Below are 19,494 nucleotides of genomic sequence, written 5' to 3'. Positions count from 1 at the left end.
TGTCACTTTGTCATTCGAAGGTGGGAATTAATCCCAACATATTAACTAGCTCCTTGAAAAGAGAAATAACTTTGTGATGAATATTACCCCAGACAGTTCAGAATATCCATACTTTTTGTTAAAGCTTACACTGAAGAATGTATAATGATGATAATGCATAGAAATGTATAGCCATGACAATGTCAGTATACATTATCAACAATCGCTCTGTGCACAAAACTCATCGTGAATATTGAGAGGAGCTACCCACCGGTCGGTAAACTCGTCCACACCATAAAGGGACCATGGCTCAAACTTGAGGTGGGCTACCCACCGGTGGGTAAACTCGTCCACACCATAAAAGGATCATGGCTCAAACTTGAGAGGAGCTACCCACCAGTCGGTAAACTCGTCCACACCGTAAAGGGATCGTGGCTCAAACTTGAGATGGGCTACCCACCAGTCGGTAAACTCGTCCACACCGTAAAGGGATCATGGCTCAAACTTGAGAGGAGCTACCCACCGATCGGTAAACTCGTCCACACCATAAAGGGATCATGGCTCAAACTTGAGAGGAGCTACCCACCAGTCGGTAAACTCGTCCACACCGTAAAGGGATCGTGGCTCAAACTTGAGATGGGCTACCCACCGGTGGGTAAACTCGTCCACACCATAAAGGGATCATGGCTCAAACTTGAGAGGAGCTACCCACCGATCGGTAAACTCGTCCACACCATAAAGGGACCATGGCTCAAACTTGAGATGGGCTACCCACCGGTGGGTAAACTCGTCCACACCATAAAGGGATCATGGCTCAAACTTGAGAGGAGCTACCCACCGATCGGTAAACTCGTCCACACCATAAAGGGACCATGGCTCAAACTTGAGATGGGCTACCCACCGGTGGGTAAACTCGTCCACACCATAAAGGGATCATGGCTCAAACTTGAGAGGAGCTACCCACCGATCGGTAAACTCGTCCACACCATAAAGGGAATGTATAATGATGATAATGCATAGAAATGTATAGCCATGACAATGTCAGTATACATTATCAACAATCGCTCTGCGCATAAAAGTCATCGTAAATATTGAGAGGAGCTACCCTCGGTCGGTAAACTCGTCCACACCATAAAGGGATCATGGCTCAAACTTGAGAGGAGCTACCCACCGGTCGGTAAACTCGTCCACACCATAAAGGGACCATGGCTCAAACTTGAGAGGAGCTACCCACCAGTCGGTAAACTCGTCCACACCATAAAGGGATCATGGCTCAAACTTGAGAGGAGCTACCCACCAGTCGGTAAACTCGTCCACACCATAAAGGGATCATGGCTCAAACTTGAGGGTAAAATCCACAAGACCACAGGGCCCATGACCAGAATAACAAGGGAATACAAACCTGTACAGTTTCATGTAAACTGTTGTTAAAAAACAAACCAAGAGAAGCTTCATCTCATTTGTACTAAGGCGAGTTACACAATTTAAAGATATTACACAGTGATTGAAAAAAACAAGCAAACTATAAATAACTATAAACCTAAATATAAACTAATAGTAGACTTGTAGGTACAACCATGTATCAACTTTCTTTTTACATTCCCTCAATTCTTTTGTCTACTCATGGTTGTACCCGCAAACCCACTATTTATATTTATCATTATTGTTGTTGTTACTCTTCACACCCTGCAAAGCTTCAAACACCATATACAAGCCAACTAGACTCCGGTCATAAGTTTACATGGCCTTATCTTAAAATCACTGGTCTCAGAATGTGAGAGCCTTCGTGATGCCGTCACCTTCTGCATTCATTCTCACGGACTGTTTTAAAGAAGATCTTCAACACTAAAGCGATACCATCCTTGCATAGCCTGATTTCTTACAGTGCCCAAGTTCCAGACCAGCAAGTTTGTCCATATAAAGTATATTGGCATTGAGAAGACTTATTAACATCGACTTGAGGAATACTTCGTCTGATTTTGTCGCTAATCCTGTTGTATTATTGACAAGATGCCCAGCTAATCTCATTTGGGGGAGAGATGCTTCTATAAGCCATTTGAATTATTCAAATTTAGGCTTTTGGATTTCCTGTGTGCTCAGATCTATTTTCATATCAGCGCCAAGAAACCCAATTGAAATGTTTTCGTAAATGCGATTGGATTGAAGTCTATCAAATTTGAAACTGCTATTATACGGGAAGTCGAAATAATTTTATTGCGGTATATGATCAGAGTTTTTTATAACGATAATTTTTGTGTGAGTTAACACAAGAGGGACAACAAAGATGTGGGGGGGGGGTGGGTGTGATGGTGTGTGCTAATTAGTCTTTTCGTTGTTCAAAGAAGACATTCATTTAACAATGCGGCCCACATTTCACTTGTATAAAATTACTGAAGTACTTTTTTTCAACGGAGGAAATTGTTTAGTAGATATTGACCTATTCACCATTAGTGAAACTGCATAAAGATGTTATTTTGTTCCAGTTGTCAGAGGTTTAGAGGTCGGATTTCAGCGGCTAATGCAAGTCTTGATTTCCATTAGTCTTCCTTTCTTGACGCAGTACCCCGTGTTTCTTATTTACTCCCTAAACTGCTCTCTCTCCATTTGTCCACAAACCTCTTTCCTCTCGGAAGATTCAAACCGGGAGAGAGGATGATACCTCGGCTTGAAGACACGGACACACATAAGGTGACTCACTCTAATGGATTGGAAACATAGAAACCCCATCGCTTTAGGGACCTTTCGGTACAACAATGCGCCCCCCCCCCCCCTTCCTCTCTCCCATCCCGGTTTATGGATCTAGGAGCAGGCAGGTAATGAAGCGCTCAGACATGTTTCATGTAAATCTCTTGGACGGCGTAATCAACAACTAGAGGTTTATATATAGAAAGATAGATGACTGACTTGAGGCGGTGTGTGGCCCTCTCTATATGTGAGCACGTACAGTCGTCTGCGGCGGTGGTTTACAACGAAACTGCACGGTCGGCTGGTCCTTGGCTGATCCAAATAAATCAGATGCAATCAGTAAACACGGAAATATTTCAGCAGTTATTTTTTGCTAAGAAACATTAAAAACAAATCTGACCCAGTAGTAAGTACATTTTGTTCGTTCTCTTTATATGCAAGCATGCAAAATGGGTACCCGAACAGAATGACATTTCAGCTCTTCAGTAGCCGTTAACCTAAATTAGCCTAAATGTATTCCGTGTATATACACGTACAGGCCAAAACAAACCCACTCAGCACTCAGAACTGCTTCCATTATTTACAGTGGTTCGAGGCCTTTCTTTAATGAAGTTTTATATATATTAGTAATTTTGAAGTCTTGTTCAGTATTTATATACTTTGTACCTTAATGACCAGTTTTATAATTCCCACTTGACGTCACATAACAGTGTTTAGTGTCAAATTGTGGCTATTTTATGGGCAAATTTGAACGCACACCTGTACGTGTATGCGTAAAATGAACTGCCACTTGTAGCAGGCAGGTGTTTTGTCCAATTGCTTGAAATGCTTGACTGCATGGTCGGAACCACTTGGCTGCGTAAACAAATCTGACACACTAAAAGAAACCTCGTTCTGATAGTACGATCTCGTCGCGACATTTTCCCCCCAGAATTTCTTGCTCGATCGTAAGTGACGAGAAGCATCGGTGAGGCTGCCCTTGGTTAAAGCAATCCAACTTTGCAGTAAAGATGGCGTTTATCGGTTTAATATAGAGCCCTTGCATCGCGCAATGCTATTGGTACGCTGAAGTCACGTGCATGTTTTTACGCACCATAAGTAGTTCTCGCCCAATGATCTGCCTCCTTTTGCTCAGTAGGGCGCTGTTTGAAAATGTGACGTCACATGAAAGGGTATATTAATGTTCAGTCGAAACGTTCAAGGAAAAAACATTACTTCAAAGACGCCCCAATCTGCCATGAATAACATGAATCGTTTGGAACAACAGTCGAGTAATTTAACGGAAATCTTTACTGCTACAGGAAAACGTTTCGATCCCTCACTATACGAAACATGACCAGACTCCTACGTGTGTGTAAATCAGTGGCCGATCAATCTCTGCGGCAATTTGTCAAAACTGCCAACAAGATTCGGGTGAAAGAGAGAGCGAGGAAACTTTGCTTTCTGACAACCAAAGATTTCCCGACAATTAAACATTGGCAACAGTTTTAATATTTGACAAAACGCATCAGCGATCTTTAAAGCGAATTGCATGTGACCTATTTATATCAAACATTGATAAGTGAAGAGTCCAGTGTGTAAATAAAGGAGTGTCGGGAAGCGATGTCAGCAAAAGAAAATAAATTGTGAATGAGTTGATGGTTTTCACGATATGTTGCTATTGTATGGTGTCGTTTGGCCTAATGTGTGGAATGAAATGCATTCTTGACACGCAAAACACAACATGTACGGTGTTCTAATTATGAGTCAAACACTGTTTAATCAACGGGCGCATCTATTTTGTTAGACCAATTATCGACAACGCATGGGTGAAGTCTTTTTTTCACCCAAGTACTAGTTTCTCCGAAAGAAAAATCAATGATGGCACTTAAGTGAGATACCAATTTAAACGAGCAAATAACCTCAGCTTCTAAAAAATAAAAAAAAATAAATGAAAAACTGATGGACTTGTTTTAGGGCAACGAGGCAGAACCCGTAAATCCAAATATTTGTTTTCATTTCTCAGCCGTTATAAAAAAATAAAGCAAAGTTTCAGATCCCATAATGTCAAGGGCCACCGTTCCCTCTAATTATTTCAATTAAAAGTATTATCAAATTTGCACATTCCCCTTAATATGAAGATATAAAAGGTCAGCGGTGAAATTAAAATTAAAGTAAATAGGTTATTCTTTGATGTAATCATCAGAACCCCATTTGAAGTGTATGTTGCCGCCCGCCGCCTTCACAATTTTTTTTAATATCCGGTCAGAGATGATGAATTAATGAATGTTATTTCTTCATGTTCTTTAAGGCCTGAAGACCATATTTCTTTGCAACTATTCTCCTTCAAGCAAGTACCAATATATTGTTTTTTTCTAAATGCTGAAATGCTCATAATCACAATGTTTAATTTTAATGACCTTATGCATGCCAATTGTGTTAATAATCATAATTACCAACCAAATGATTTGGTTCCTAAACTTGAAACGTCTCTGATTGATTGGGTATTTCAACAAACCGTTTATACGATTCACATTTAAATCACAGCTTTGTATTACGAAGTTTGAATCTACCTTCGCCTTGACTCTATATTGTTTCCTCTGCAGATACCCTCTTCGACTTCCGTTAGCATGTATTTTAGGCCGTACAACCTCGTTCATATAGTGGTGTACGATCTCGCATCGCCATTTTGTTTCTTTCCCAGAAAGTAAACCTGCAAATTGCACATACAATAGTCGTCGCGTATATTCATATTTGCCGATCGATTGTTTCCATGAATTGAACAGCACAACATAAAATGATTATTAGCTGAATAGGCTCTGAGGGTTGAAACAATACAGATCCATCATAAACCATTATTCCAATCGCATCATTTGAGGTTTTAACATTCCCCTTTCTATAGGTGCGAGTCATCCATGCCCTAACGAAGACTCCCACGCCCCACAACTTCTTCATTAGAGTCACCAGAATAACGAAGTAAATGCGCAGCATATACGCTGCGTGCACGTCTTATCCCTCTAGTGATTGAAATAAGATTCGTTCAATTTAAGGGCTGCCGATACTGGACCAGAGGGTCCATGGAAACGACAGTCGTTTTAATTGCGTGCCCGCACTGCAGAGACATGTCTACTACACGGGATGGCATTAGCTTCAAGAATACTGTACATTCTTATCTTACTTTCATTTTTCAATAAAAGAAATACGCTAAAGATATTCAATAACAATATGCTGAAAATGTTATGGAATAAAGTTTTAAAAAGTCTGATCACTGACTGAAGAATTGTAATGTCTTAAAGGCAGTGGACACTATTGGTAATTGTCAGAGACTAGCCTTCACAGTTGGTGTATCTCAACATATGCATAAAATAAAAAGCCTGTGAAAATTTGAGCTCATTCGGTCATCGAACTTCCGAGATAATAATGAAAGAAAAAACCACCCGTCATGCGAAGTTGTGTGCGTTTAGATGGTTGATTTCGAGACCTCAAGTTCTAAACCCGAGGTCTCGAAATCAAATTCGTGGAAAATTACTTCTTTCTTGAAAACTATGGCACTTCAGAGGAAGCCGTTTCTCACAATGTTTTATACCATCAACCTCTCCGCATTACTCGTCACCAAAAAAAGGTTTTATGCTAATAAATATTTTGAGTAATTACCAATAGTGTCCACTGCCTTTAAGTATATTCTATTAACTCAACATTCAATATCCTGTTTTATACGAGTACAAGGTATCTGTTGGATTGACTATGATACCTTGCGCGTTTTATTTCGTTTGCTTTTTACTGCAACAAATTAAGTGAGTATGCATGCCTACTAAGTTAAGCAGGGTTACTCTTTAAAACCCAAGTAAATTATTTTTAACAGGGTGAACAACAAATAAATTGCTATAGGACGGGATTTGAACCTGCGCCTCAGGATTAAAGTGCTCTACCAATAACTGAGCTGTCTAGCCCTAATATTGGTGGTATCCCAATTGTATGAAGTCATTACAACCCGAAACTGCCGTGTAACCAAACCTCATCTAAAATTACTTTACACGGTACAACCATCTGTACTTACAAGTTTACACCGTCTTTAACCAATCTACGCAAAGGAAAAATACAATTCTTCTGATGTTTTTTTTTCAACACAGACGAAGTATATGTTGACGTCGCTACTTGGCTACAATAGTCTACATGGAGGTAAATCAATATACAATATGTGAACTACCATTGAGCAAGGCAGATGTACACGGACACCATTGGAATAGAGTATTCATCGTTAACTGCCTCAAGCACCAGTTGATAAAAGAACTGCCGAGAAGTAACTCATTTCTAGAAAGCCTCAGACAGATTTTCAAGATAACCCAGAATATATTTCAGATCAAAGGAGTGCAGCCGTAAAGAAAACACATCTGGTTGGTACTATGGTGGATTAGAGCCGGGAGCTGTTAATACAATTCATTTTAGTATCATTAAATTTGGATCTTTAAAAGAAATATTATATAATTTTCAGAACGGAAATTAGAAGAAACGAAGAAACGAACCAATGATAAATACAGGTTGTTTATTACAACTTTAACTTGTATAATCAATACCGCAATAGAACAATGGCATCAATCAAGCCCTATCGCACAATATAAGTGGCTGAATATAATCGCATAAGATCCAAAATACGGACTTTTGCGATATTTCCAGGGAAAGTGCAGTTGTCTTTTATTCACATTTTTTACATCAGGTAACTAGCACAAAGTTAAGACGAACTTCTTGCTGAACAAAAGTAACGAATGATATCCCCCCAAAAGCTAGAATTTCACGGCACGCTGTCACTTTGTGAAGTAACGTACTTCGTAAAAATTATGACATTGTTTCTTTTACATTCATCTGTCTTGTATATTACAACTCTAGCAATTCGGCGGGTCTTAACTTTCTTTTTACAATGAAACAAAAAGTAATTTCAACAAACCGTAATTTATCACCCTCGTGCGATGACCGAGGGAAATAGAACTCTAAATCTCCATATAGTTTCTTTATTTGCATTCCTCACAATGCCTGCCGATGAGTGTGTGTATGTGTGTGGGGGGGGGGGGGTCGAGCCGGTTGCCCTCTCCAGCAGCACCTCGACAACTCAGTGTTGGGTTCAGTGAAACCAGAGACAACTGCTCTCTCACATTCACACCACACCTTCATGTAACCTTAAAAGATAATGTCGAATAAATTGTCCTTCCTTCAAAGTACTGTGAAATATCACCAAATCACGTTGCCATGGGAACACAGCTATATCAACTCCTTTCGTGAGACCGTAAGGCGAAAGCGGCTGACATCAAAGGCCTACGTACATAATTAACAACAATTGTTTTATCATTAGAAAAAGCACTGCATACTCATCATGACCAATGTACTGTATAATTTATTACTTATCATTTCCCGCCGGCCTTATTACAAAAGCCCTTTTTCGACAAAGCTAAAAAAAATTAAAAAAAAGCATCTGAGAGAATCTTCCAATAGTTTTCCCACATCGTTGCAAGCCTTTGTACGGACGCCTTTCAATGTACTTTGAGTAAGTCGGCCGTTAGGGTATATATTCTGCCGCAAGCATGCACATCGCATTTTCCCGCGTTATTTCATTTTGACACCTTGTTCTGTCTGCCCCGTGAACCATGCGTGCAGTCCAGTCGTGACTTGGTTTTAAGTATCACATGAGACACATAAGCCACTCGAGGAAAAACACAAGTGAGAAATCGTAAAGTGACTATCTCAAGCTTGAATACTGATATCTGAAAGTGTCGTGCTAAACTTTAACCTGGCAATACGGTTGGTGTCATAATTGTCAAAACATTCAATACTGTGTTGAATAAACTAGGGCAGTGGCGTAAGTATATCAAGCTATGGTGTTTCTGATCTGCAGAGTGTGGGTTCGAGTCCCGTTCTTGGCACTTCACTTTTGTGTCCTTGAGCAAGGTATTTTATCCTCATTGCTTTGGATGGACATTAAACAGCATGTCCCGTGGGATTAAAAGTGCTAAATTACATGTAACACTTATGTGGAGTTTCTGGTTCACATTATAAGAAGCACTCTTGTTAACAGGTTCCTTAGATTTCCGGGTTACATTGATTAAGTTCACTAATGAGGCATCATTCGTTTGTTTACAAGAAATAGTTAACAATAATAATTGTTGTCATTGTTTTGACATGTATGGCGCTTTAGGGACGCCAGTGTTTGATAATCAGACACACGCCCACACAAAGCAGCATGTCATGTAAGTTAGCACACATTAGTTAGTAAGCTCATGCCCTTAGGACGGTGACAAAATGTCGAGTATGTTGAAGAAAATGTCGAATCAAATTCAACATAATGTCTAAGATATCAAAAACAACACAGCAGCCAAGAAGACTAATCTGTGACCCGGGTTACGAAACAAAATACTGGCGTGCGTCTCCAGATTGATTTATTATTTGAAGCTCCGATGCGTGTTTATTTTGGACTCATTCCATCGGTTTACGTGTCTGATTAACCCAACAGATTTGACCAGTGACGGAATCGGATGTTGCGTGGTCTTTGACCAAGGTTAGCTTGCCGCAAAGCCTTCCAAACCCTCTACAAACACCGACACATTCTCCCCACGATCAATCCTAATTATAACCCCAACGCCTCTTCGTTGATATAGATCATATGCGCATATTAAGCACCATGCTAGAATTGAGAATATTATTGCGGAATAAAAACACATTCCATAAGAAGGAGCTATTTACTTCCAGAGAGCGGCCGAAGCTTCTAGCAACGGCTGACACCTGCCGGTCACATCGACCGGGGCGCACCATTGATCCACGGCCGGTGTTGGTGTTTGAAGAGTGCGGCGTTACGGAGTCGGGGATCCTCTCTTAAGTGATCCACAAACAACTTTAGTTTAAGCTTTAGATTGTCACGTATTGGCAACTAAAATTCATAAAAAGCAACTTCAAATAATAAGTGAAATATTGGAAAGAGTGTCAAGTACACAATACACCTGTTATTTAGCTATTTTGTTTATTCTAGTTTATGCTACGTAACTTGGATTTTTGTTTGCTCACAAATTGCAACAAAACAAGATCAACAATGTTGCGCCTGTCCATTATGTCTTTCTCGCACAGAAAAAGAAAAAGCTTCATGCAAAGTTCAATTTGGCCTCACCACGAATTTCAATTTTCAGCTCAAAAATATCGTTTGATTACATACATAACATTGCCCCGGATATTGCTATCACGAAATTCCGTGACACATAGGGCCATGCTCGTTTTACTCGAAGACGCTCTACAAGAACTCGCTCTAATTAAAATGTCTGGAGCGTTTACAATTACGTTCACGTACTTGCCGTCAAAAATAACAGGTCTTTTGTCTTGGGATCTTATATTTATGCACGTCTGTTTTTCATTACCATGCGTCCACGCTCTTTCAGGAACATGCACACGCATAATTTCCGGCTGTGTAAGAAAATGGTGTCGACGAGTGAGATGCGCAAAATACACACCGATTGAAAACTCTCAGAAATGCTGTTGCTGTTTGGAAATGGAGGGTAAATAAACTCCTGTTCGGCAAACACATTTCGTATTTTTGTATGGGTGTTCGATTTGGAAGTAAACTTGCCTGTTTTGTTGGTTTTTCGTATAAAATTAGAGACGGGGTGTTAAACTTTTCTTTTTAGGCCTACTGCTGGATGGAGGAGATGGGAAATATTTCAAATAACAGATTAACATGACATCTTTAGTAGACTTTTAATTGAAAGGGTTGTCTTATCATTAATAAAAATTTGACTTTTATCTAAATGGCAGTTTAACAGATAAATCCATTTCCGGTGTTATCAATACTCAATGTTTTTATCAGAATCGTTTCCACATACCATTGCGTCACTGACTCCATTATCATTTTGTTCGCCTAATGTAAATTTCAACTAGAACCTGTTCAATTTTTATATAATGAATAGGCATTATATGGATCGCTCGTTATGTTCATTTACGGGTAAAATTCGTGTTGTACTTAATTGTTTGCTTATAAATCCCCATTTCGCATTTCTAGTTTACAGCAGCAAACAGCAGTTGATCCTGACAATTAGTTTGAAAGACAATTGTTTAAAACCTGCTTCGGAATACGTTGTTATGATATTGTCTCACCAAGCGAGGCGTCGAAACGCTGTGGTTTGTTTGAGCAGTTGCCCGTTGAATTGAATTCACGTACTCGCTCTTCCAAGCAACAGCATTTTATAAATACAGAAATCAAACAGCCTCTTATCAAATTAAGCCACCCGCTATGTACAGCGCGTGCATCCGATGATTCATTATTAAAACCTCGTCAGAAATACAGTATGAATATAATGTTTTGAGAATTGGTTGGTGGAACGAAGCAAAGCAACAGCGCAAATATAGATTGAGCTGGTTTGGTATCAGATTAAAAAGCATGTCATAGTGGCTTATTGGTGATCATTATTGTATCGCAGTATAGTGACTAAATGTGTATTGTATTTCGACCATAATGAACTCGTCCATTGTTGGTTGATATTATATATTTGAATCAAGAAATAAATTACATATATTTGACGATGGTTTACTGTGGTTGCGAATTTATGGCTTCAGAAATTAAATTAAGGCTTTACTCATGAGGAAAATAATCTTTTAAGTCTCTCAAAGCATCTTACCACTCCCAGTAAACCTTGTTGAATCCACCAGAATACATCATCAGAATAGACTGTAGGACAAGTCTCACGTGTATTCGAACATATGGGGCTGAATTTGTTTCGCGTTAAAGGACCAAAGTAGTACCCCCCCCCCAAAAAAAAAACAAAAAAAAACAAAACAAAAACCAGTGTGCAATATACGCGCGAGACTAAACACGATCTAATACAATAGATGTTAAATTTGCATCGGGATAAAGAATATTAATTTTTGGTTTTTACCCATACACCGATATGTGTTAGCACTGTATACTCCCGAGTCCTGTGAAACAAAATATCACAGGCATGTTACTCGGGTGGGATTCGAACCCACGACCCTTGCAATTCTAGAGCAGTGTCTTACCAACTAGACTACCGAGGTTGCCCGGTAGCATAGCGGCAGTTCGAATCCTATGTTTTGGCAGCGGGTACCGCAACGATATAATAGATGTTAAATTTGCATCGGGATAAAGAATATTAAAAAAAAAAATTGTTTTTACCCATACACCGATGTGTGTTAGCACTGTATACTCAGTACTTTCCCGAGTCCTGTGAAAAAATAATAGCCTATAGCGATAGGTATACTAAAACTAAACCACATTTCTTTTACTTTCGGAGTGCAATGTTGAGTTCATCTAATGCAGGCCAATCCTGCTGTGGATTTTGTTAAAAAGGCAAAAGGTGTTTTTGCTCTATGCTCTTCTTTTTTTTAATACAAATAAATACATAGGCATATTAATGCTTCATTTGTTATCTGCGAACAACAACACGTTCTATTTAGTATGATGTGATCGTATTCCAGTAAAAAGTCAAGTTGTTTTCAACTCACAGATTTTATTCTTTCTGGCAAGGACACAAACACATCCTCAGAAGAGCCTAAAGCCATTGCAGCCCGTCCACCAAAACGCACCCTGAGGAAACGTGTGCAGCGTGGACTATGAATGAGATATTCTTGGTTTTAGACCGTGGTAGGCAAACCCTTGGGACTCTGAAACCAAAGCCTACTCTAAATGGCAGAACAAATCCAAACCATTGTAAGATTTAAAACATGTAACTGAAGCCATGCATGGAACTGGGAAACTACGCACAACACTACATTAATTAGCATAATTTGGATGTATTTTTTTGCTCGGCTTCGTAATGTTGTTTAGTGTAGCATTCCACGCCTTTAATGTCCATTTCTAAAATCGTTTGTGATTGCAATTATAAATCATGATGGGTCTAGTCATTTCTATCCAGCTATGATTCCAGCGCACCATAAGCTATAGTTTAGAAACGCCAAACGATATTGTTGTTTTAGAGGAAGGGTTACCTTTGGTAATTACTCCCAAACAGAATTATCGTAAAATCGTACTGGGTAAGAAGCGCAACAGCTTTTCAACATGAATAATGTTGATTAATTAGAGAAAGGGGTTGAAAATCATTCCAATATGAAAATGAAACGTTTCTCTGGTTGTGTATTAAAATTACGGGTTATTCTTCAGGCGTATAACATAACAGCTCCGAATTTCCGGCAATAACTCTACCCCAAATTCTACCACCTTTTCAAATAAAATTTTCACAGGTTAGTTTTATGTATAGGCTATGTATATCCGTTTCCAAAAACCAAAGGTATACTGAAAAGAAGAAAAAACTTTTATTTGAACGGTGTTAAAAAAGGATCAACCTAAACCAACCTTAAGTAATGTTTTGTTGTCTGTTGCTACTGATTAATAATATACTTGTAAAGCCACCAGTATACACTATTATAGCAGCACTCGTCTTTGTGTCTGAATTCCTAATTTGATACAAGCAAATCTATTTAAATGTTTGTCTTTCTGATTGAGTTTAAATTTAAAATCATGTTCCTTCCTGGTAAGAGTAAGTTCCCGTGTGATGAAGAAATAACTTTTTGAATATTATCAAAGCATAAGGCCCTATTAATCTGCAAGCTATGATTGTTTGCCCACCGCACGTGTGCAGATTAATATCATAAATATTAATAAGCTCTTGAGAAGACATGTTTATTTAAAAGAAATCACCCACTCAGTCCCCCCTATATAAGCCGAGGTCATTATATTGACATACTTATCGTTATCCACACTATAACTACCCACCTGTTATGAATCCATCCACGGAATAAAACAAATATGTTTTCTCATCAATGCCAACGATCATAATTCACTTGGACGCACGTTTTCTTTTCATATTTTTATTACATGTTTTCTTTGTCAACCCAAAGTAAGTATTTCACCCCCTGTATGAAAGCGTTCGAAATAAATAAATTAATCACTTAATAAATAAGTAAGCAAATTCTGAGACGTTGCATAAGTAAACAATTCGGGGAACTCGTCATAATGAAGTGTCAAGGTTTTTACACCTGTCGCTTTTTATAGATTCCTAGACGTGATTTTACGGGACGAGAATGATCAAAGTGTTTACTCACGGCCGACATTGGCTCCTCCGAAACCTGCCTTTTCACCCATACTACAAGCTCAAACACACGCCCAAGAAGCTAGCCTCGTGCACGCTCGATAACCACACAGCTGTCAGTACATCATCGCTATCTCAAAATCACTCCATAATTTTCTGGTGTGGACACTCGCCGTAAATGCCACAAAATTCCACTTTTGCCAACAGTTCAGCTTTTCATATTCCGGAGACTACACTACATCTGCGATAAATTCTTGTGAAAAACGGGGCTGAGATTTGAAGAAAAATTCTAGAGATGTAGCTCTGTGAGCATTAAATTCCTTGTGTTGTCTTCAAAGCGATTGTGTGATGTAAACGTTGATGCGGTACTGCGTTGCCGTTATCTCCTAGCGCCAAGCATCAACCAGTGAATGGCTCCTAATGCAATTTCATGTAAGAGCAGCAGTACGTGTACTCCTTAGGGGAATGTCGCCCGCTCATAACGATCACGATAATTGTGATGACGAGGTCGCTTGGTGGCGCTCATTAACTTTTCTCACTATATGATTATTTTTCTCTTTTATGGCACATGCAGCTAGCTATATATATATTCGGTGTCCAGGTGATGTACAATTAAGGGTTGCCTGCGAGTAACATGAGAAGAGGCTGCTCTCACTCTGTTCTGATTCTTATAAGAAAAATGAGACAGTAATCTTGTTAGCCCACTGTTTGTATGATGGGTCAGAAAACAGGCCACCCGCACTCAAAACTTAGACACAAAACAAACTAAAACACAAAGACCCACGAAATTGCTGAAACGATATCTTGTTCTGACTGCACCTCGAATTCAACCGAAGGTGGAATCGAGAACTATAATACCGTCGTCCACTTCGATATACAAACCAGTCATTACAGAGCATGACGCCCTCTGTTGTTTGGTCTGTACTGAGTGGCCAACTTGAAGGGGCAAACAATTACCCAAACTCAATCCTGCAATATAAGCAGAGGTTTGTTTAAAACTACAAGAAAACTTCATTGTGTCTAGTTTTTATTATCGTTACATAGTGTAGACCGACGTATGCAGCAACTGCAGCAACAACCAAAGAATGGTGCTTCCCTTGTGTTAAAGTCACTGCATAAGAATGAATTAAAATGACATGCACAATTTTACGATTACACAAAACCGTGGGAAATACATTAACAATACATTAAAATCTACTTTTGCACGTCTATTTATTTTCTATTGAGTTGAACCTGTTTCTTAAAACTCATGTAAACAGGAAATACATTTTCATTCTAATGAATATCTCAACAGTTGAAACCATTTACTTTTGATAAAAAATATTCTTATACGTCAGAACCAGAAGTTTTCAAAAAAATGAGTTGTGGTCGTTACTAAATGGTAAAATGTCTTAAAAATGAGTCGTGGTCGTTACTAAATGGTAAAATGTCTTTAAAATGAGTCGTGGTCGTTACTAAATGGTAAAATGTCTTTAAAATGAGTCGCGGTCGTTACTAAATGGTAAAATGTCTTTAAAATGAGTCGTGGTCGTTACTAAATGGTAAAATGTCTTAGAAATGAGTCGTGGTCGTTACTAAATGGTAAAATGTCTTTAAAATGAGTCGTGGTCGTTACTAAATGGTAAAATGTCTTAAAAATGAGTCGTGGTCGTTACTAAATGGTAAAATGTCTTAAAAATGAGTCGTGGTCGTTACTAAATGGTAAAATGTCTTAAAAATGAGTCGTGGTCGTTACTAAATGGTAAAATGTCTTACAGCACTTACACCTTTCTTTAGATGTCAAGACTTTTGCGAGAAACCTGGAAACCTAGGCGAGAGAAAAAGGTGAACAATCGACTTCTCAAAAATAACATGCTAAAAAGTCGCATATAGGCCTAGGCCTATAGAGTAGTTCCATGTGTTAAACTCGTCGTCCTTTTTTATGACTTCCGTACAGGAAATTAATCTCAAACAATATTATGGCAACAGAAGAAGGCGTACAAATAAGCGCACGCTGAAATTATTATTATCTGTTTCTAATTCTGGTGATTAAACCAAGGATGTTTTTATTTAAAATAAACGTAATCACTGCAGCTTGCAAGCCAGAGTGTATTTGTAAACAAAGGTGCTTACAGTGAACCAGATATACCGGGATCAATCCCTCAGCTGTAGTGTGCTGGGTTCCATAGTACACAGGACCTACGGCGTAATGTCCCAACCGAAGGACAAATCATATGTACAATAATCTTGCTTAATAATTAAGGACACAAGTGCCATTACTAGAACCCACACCCCGTTGATCAGATCTGAACACCAGAGCTTGAGTATACCTCTTAACCGTTTGACCAATAAGCCACAAATTTTCATAAACTTAGATTGGAGTCTAAATTTATTTGTTGATTTCGCTTGTTCAAGTCTCCCAGCTTGCCATAACCCCTCGTAGAATAAGTGCATTACGGCCACACTGAATAGACCAATTTTCTGTACAAAAAAATATTTTTGTACTACAACTGCAGTTCCTTTTCCCGAAATTGAATTAACTGTGTGCATACTTTGGAAATGTAAAAACCTGTTTCTGCCCCGTCTTCCCCCCCCCCCCCTTTTTCAGGCGAATGGTGATTATGACATTAACTTATAATAAGTTCAATTGAGATATGAAAGTGTCCACCAGTCATTCATTACAATAATAATTATTTAAACTTACATTAAACCACAAAATGTAATTTTATGTAATTTATTACAAGCTGTTTTAAACCCATCGCCCTATACAAGATTCACAGTCGCTGTTTTAAACCTATCGCCCTAAACAAGAATCTCTCCACAGGTAATGACTATGGTGATCCATGGACAGATTATGTAAATTCATCCCCCTGTTAAGTCCTAATAAAAATAATATTGAACAGCTTTAATGTCGGAAATTGCCTGTTTAGATTATACTCAATCATGTTTTGTCAGATGCTGGGTTCGCCCGTAGTTGTTTCAAGCACCATGACCCACTGTCTGTTATAGAGCTATGACGACAGCACACGCCCTCATTAAAACAAACCTTACATCAGACAAAATGTTGACCTTCCCAAGGCACGCCCAATATTGGTCTCACACGGTACGCCCAATATTGGACTCCCATGGCACGCTCAATATTGGACTCACATGGCACGCTCAATATTGGCCTCCCATGGTACGCTCAATATTGACCCTGCCAAGGCACGCCCAATATTGGTCTCCCACGGTACGCCCAATATTGGTTTCCCACGGTACGCCCAATATTAGACTCCCATGGCACGCTCAATGTTGGCCTCCCATGGTACGCTCAATATTGACCCTCCCAAGGCACGCCCAATATTGGCCTCTCACGGTACGCCCAATATTGGCCTCCTGAAGACACCCCTAGCTTCACAAACATTGCTTAACTGTTGTCTGCATGGCAAAACAAAAAAGGGTACCAGTCACAATATGTAATGTTTTTGGGCTGGTACCTATTTCCAGTAAGAACATTTTTGTTTTACTTGCTCAGCATCTCTGTGTTGGGCCCTCAACGAGATAAGGAACGGACGTCGGCCATTAATGCTTGTGAAAACTAAAGTGATGCTTTTCATCGGTCTACCCATCAAGATTAATATTGACATGTACTGCAACATTGTTAAGAATTTTCTCAAATATTGCACTGTTTTCATATAATGAACAACTGAAACACTTAATTTCTAATTTCTAAAGTGAATAATTCCGTCGATGGTAAGTTTTCGCAAGTGAAACGTTTACTGCATAATTCGAATTGGGTCCATGCCGCCAGACCATTTATTTTTTAGGGGGGGGGGGGGGTTTGACTGACCCCCCTTATTGCCCCTTCCCTCCATCATGTCTAGCTCGTAACTTACTCCAGACAGAGGGTTTTTTGAGATATCAGTCGCTTACGGTGACTCATTTTAATTCGTTTTAGCTTTAATCTCGATCATTAGAAGGGGTGAGCCCAGCACAACTGTTGGTAAGGGGGAATCTGTGACGGATCATGCTGATAGATTCATCGATGAAAGCTTACATATAGGGAGGGTCCTAATTCTACTTAGAAGGAGATGTAAGCCCATTACAGACAGAAATGAACCTCCCTTTTCGCCAGAAACCTCACTCGAGTTTCGGTCTTGATTTTAGAGCTTGATTTGTAATGTTGATATGGAATTAATTTGGGCTATCTGAAAGTTGGCCATGATAAGTAACTATTGCCTTTCTTGAAACCTTACAATATAAAATGACCCCAAAAAATATGCAAACGCATTTATGAATAAGTAACCTAATTCTAAAGAAAGATGTTTCCTTAATATAAAATCGGGCCAGACGCTTGACTTTTCCCCTCCAACGTAAGTACTGGTGCGCCCTCTCGTGACAAAGACAGAATCATATATAATGTAAAACAAAATCAAATTCTGGAGGGGGAGAAACAAAAAATACATTCTGCATCGTATAGATGTTCCCCCTAGCATATGCCTCCAAATTCTCAAAACTCTAGCTACAATTTAATGATTATATTGTGCTTAAGGTGGGCCAGTCGGCGTTTTAGTGGTATCTTATCTTATCTCGCCTTTTAGAGCCCGGTTTGAATTCTGCCGGGGGCACTAGTGGATTGGGTTTTCAGTCCCTCTGACCCTGACTGCGAGTGGGTTTTCGTTCTCCCTGAATTTTGTCTAGAGTAAACCCTGGAATATTTCTCTAGGGTTTCCTCCCACAACCCAAACTGAAAATTCCTTCTGTTTCCTCTCCCCATTGGGTTCTTGGATTTTGATTAAGTTCGCTTTTCTAAGAGTCATGCTTCACAGCCAATATAAATACATTAAATGATATGAAAAGATGTAAAAAGGTTGTTTCCCTCCATATCTCTTTTGCAACGAAGCAATAATAACCTCATACAAGCCAAAACACACAACCAACACTCCTCGTCGTTTATGTTCCAAAAACAGCTTGAATGTCAAAATCAAAACACTTCGGACGTGGGAAACAAAGGTCCGAACACGGCACGAAACTCAGCAATAGTCATCAAAGCGCTGATCATTTTTGAGACAGTGGTTTGTTTAAGATTTTGTGTATTTTTTGGAATTACGAGACCCATATTTCTCTGATAAAAGTGCACATGTTTTGCATTCTGCTGATTCGTGAGAAAGGACACACAATTTGGAGACGGTCCAACACATCCATCTTCAACAACAGTTAAAACGGCAACACAAGGAAACCAAAATATTAAATTACCGACCGCTAACTTTGCACATAACATGGCCTAAATATGTCACACTGGTTAGGATTCAAAATTAGCATAAATCATTGAGGGTTTAAATGAAAGGAAATCATCCGGAATACCGTTATTATCTCAGCTAGAGTTTGATGTTCGAGGATGTTTGAGGTAGATTTCCGGTAGACAGGGTCGCAATGAACAGGGGCACTCGATCATTCTTCTTGCACTTATACTGGATGGTAAAATAACTTTTAATGTCCGTACATTGACCTATGGATGATACCACAGCAGCCAAACTAAAAACTTTAGAAACAGCTACCAAGAAAGAGTTGGAGTCACTGAGAATCACAATTTTTTCTCATGATTCTTAATTTTGTGAACTGAAATTTTAACCAGAAACTATAATGTTTTTATGAATTTTAATTTATATTCGACGCAACGGTGTCAAATTGGTTTAAATAAAGTTAGCATTCATAATACTATGACTTTTATTAAGTGCCAACATTTTCCAAAACTTTTCGCTGGAACTTTAACATGTTTTGGTTAGTGTTGAGGCATCTATTTACTATACCTGATCAGGGT

Source organism: Asterias rubens, chromosome 10 (assembly GCF_902459465.1).
Source record: "Asterias rubens chromosome 10, eAstRub1.3, whole genome shotgun sequence".
Lineage (NCBI taxonomy): Eukaryota > Metazoa > Echinodermata > Asteroidea > Forcipulatida > Asteriidae > Asterias > Asterias rubens.
The sequence above is the reverse complement of the archived record's forward strand: the minus strand, read 5'-3'. Positions refer to the sequence as shown.